Source organism: Haliotis rubra, unplaced genomic scaffold (assembly GCF_003918875.1).
Source record: "Haliotis rubra isolate DU_JTF1 unplaced genomic scaffold, ASM391887v1 Scf397, whole genome shotgun sequence".
Lineage (NCBI taxonomy): Eukaryota > Metazoa > Mollusca > Gastropoda > Lepetellida > Haliotidae > Haliotis > Haliotis rubra.
The window spans coordinates 302,692-305,982 of NW_025767076.1; positions in this window are offsets into that span (position 1 = coordinate 302,692).

A 3,291-nucleotide genomic window follows, 5' to 3' on the forward strand; every position below is an offset into this window, starting at 1 on the left:
TCACAATGTGCTGGTCGGACTGTACTTGTCTCACCATGTCTCAACGTGCTGGTCAGACTGTACATTTCTCACCATGTCACGACGTGCTGGTCAGACTGTACTTGTCTCACCATGTCACAACCTGCTGGTCAGACTACTTGTCTCACCATGTCACAACGTGCTGGTCGAACTGTACTTGTCTCACCATGTCACAATGCGCTGGTCGAGACTGTACTTGTCGCACCATGTCACCATGTCTAGCGTCGCGAGCACTATGTCTGGCGTGCTGGTCGGAACTGTACTTGATAAGCACCATGTCACAACGTGCTGGTCAGACTGTACTTGTCTCACCATGTCACAACGTGCTGGTCAGACTGTACTTGTCTCACCATGTCACAACGTGCTGGTCGGACTGTACTTGTCTCACCATGTCACAACGTGCTGGTCGGACTGTACTTGTCTCACCATGTCACAACGTGCTGGTCAGACTGTACTTGTCTCACCATGTCACACGTGCTGGTCAGACTGTACTTGTCTCACCATGTCTGCTCACCATGCATGCTGGTCAGACTGTACTTGTCTCACCATGTCACAACAACGCGTGCTGGTCGACTGTACTTGTCTCACCATGTCACAACTTGTCGTGCTGGTCAGACTGTACTTGTCTCACCATGTCACAACGCGCTGGTCAGACTGGTCAGACTCACCATGTCACAACGTGGTCAGACTTGTCTCACCATGTCACAACGCGTGCTGGTCAGACTGTACTTGTCTCACCATGTCACAACGTGCTGGTCAGGACTGTACTTGTCTCACCATGTCACAACGTGGTGGTCAGACTGTACTTGTCTCACCATGTCACAACGTGCTGGTCGAACTATACTTGTCTCACCATCTCAATTCATGGTCACAACGCGTTGGTCAGACTGTACTTGTGTCTCACCATGTCACAACGCGCTGGTAGGTCGAGACTGTGGTCGGACTTGTCTCACCATGTCACAACGCGGTTGGTCAGGACTGTACTTGTCTCACCATGTCTGTGGTCAGGACTGTACTTGTCTCACCATGTCACAACGTGCTGGTCTCACCATGTCACAAGCGTGCTGGTCTGTACTTCTGTCTCACAACAACGCGTGGTGGTCGGACTGTACTTGTCTCACCATGTCACAACGCTGGTCGGACTGTTACTTGTCTCACCATGTCTGTCGCGGACTGTTGTCAGTCACAACGCGGGTGGTCTGTACTTTGTCTCCACCATGTCGTACTTGTCTCACCATGTCACAACGCTGGTGCTTACTTGTCTGTACCTGTGTCACCATGTCACGTGCTGGTGGTCAGACTGTACTTGTCTTGTCACAACGTGGAAGTCGGACCATGTCACAACGCGTGCGGACTGTACTTGTCTCACCATGTCACAACGTGCTGGTCGGACTGTACTTGTCTCACCATGTCACAACGTGCTGGTCGGACTGTACTTGTCGCACCATGTCACAACGTGCTGGTCAGACTGTACTTGTCGCACCATGTCACAACCTGCTGGTCAGACTGTACTTGTCTCACCATGTCACAACCTGCTGGTCGACTGTACCTGTCTCACCATGTCACAACGTGCTGGTCGGACTGTACTTGTCTCACAACAAATGTTTCATCCATATTGCCATGAGCCATGTAGCCCACAGACAGTTTCTCATGGCATACAGTTACATAACCCATTCACCTTGATAACCTTTCACCTTACAATGTGAAAACAGTTCTTAGGCTTTAAGAACTGTTGTAGGGCTCCAAGCCATTGCCTTTATCTTTAACTACTTTGTTGAAGTATGTTACAAAACGGTGCATGACACCCTCCATTTCTGCTAGCAGTTATATTTGTTTTGTGTATATTCAGTTACATGTTTTCGTATATTAATTCACATTTCTGTCTGTATTACTACACCACATCAAATTCTAAGATTACCATCTGAAGGAACAAATCAAACTCAGTATTACAAATAGAAATGTATGGGTATATTTTGCTAGAATGAAACAAATGGCTGCAAGATGAAGTATTTTCTTACACCATGTATGAACCATGTTGATGTATGATTATGTGAAGGATTGAAATGCTCATGTTTTACTAAGTTACTGAAATTAGCTGACTCCACATAGAGGTTCTCTCTCAGGTCTGGATTGTTACAGAATAGTCTTGCTTAAACGTGATCTCCAGGCAGTATCTGGAGTGAATATACAAAATGATGAAGTTCACAAAAGAATTTTCACAGGCATTCTAACAATGTAATGAATGTGTAGTGTTGAATCCCCAATGTGAGGGGCTCCTGCCCACCTTTCCCTGTGGTAATGTTACAGAATAATGGTGAAAGTAATGTAAATCTCTCACTCAGTAACACAGTATTTGTAATAGGTTTCCACTCTCAGGGATTTGTCCAGTATTTATCAAGTAAACTTTTCTTATGCGGTCAAGTTAATAATTTTAAGCAGTATTTTACATGATGTCATTTGTCATATGTGGTCAGGTGGGAGAGGACATGAAAACATAGTGAACAAATGGAATAGTTGAAGATAACTGGGAGCAGCTGATGCCCCCATTACTGGGAGCACTCTGTCGCTTTCAGCCACACTTTTGCATCATCTTTGAGTTGTTGAGTTTATTCCGGCTTAGTATCAGCAAAATACAATCTTTCATCAGCCCAAATGACTTAACAAGTTGTTCTGATATATTTTGTGGTGGTAGTGAATTATACATACTGTGTACCGGTAACTACAATGTTCCATGACATAGTTTATAATCAGATTTTGCCAACTTTATACATCTTTATCAAGATATGTATATATATCATCTTCTTGTTTGTGCTCGTTTCCAGCTCTCTGTGTAAAGGCTTAAATCAGAACCTTTTCTTTGTTCAGAAACTTGTATAATTTGATGCTCTGATAGCTCATCTGGGGATGTTGTTCACTGTTATACTGTTGGGTTGTTGTGTGTTATATACTGATGGAGGAATGTGTATTAGAACCTGAGGGTCATATTTTGGCCTTAAGGCCAACCGTGACCTTGACCTCAGGGGAGCATAGGGACAAGAGGCCGAAGCTGTAGCACGGAGCAAGTCTGAAGTCACTAATCCTGTACGTGTTTATTGTACTGGTATTGTGTGGGTCCTTCAGTGCATGTATATACTTGTTGCAGTATTTCACCCCAACCTGGATACTCGTTTACTTGAGCCCGAACTTGTCACATTCCCTCACACCATCTTTCATTATGTTCAATCACTCAGCATATTCGTACATGTTGTTGTGTTCACTTCCAGAACAAAACGG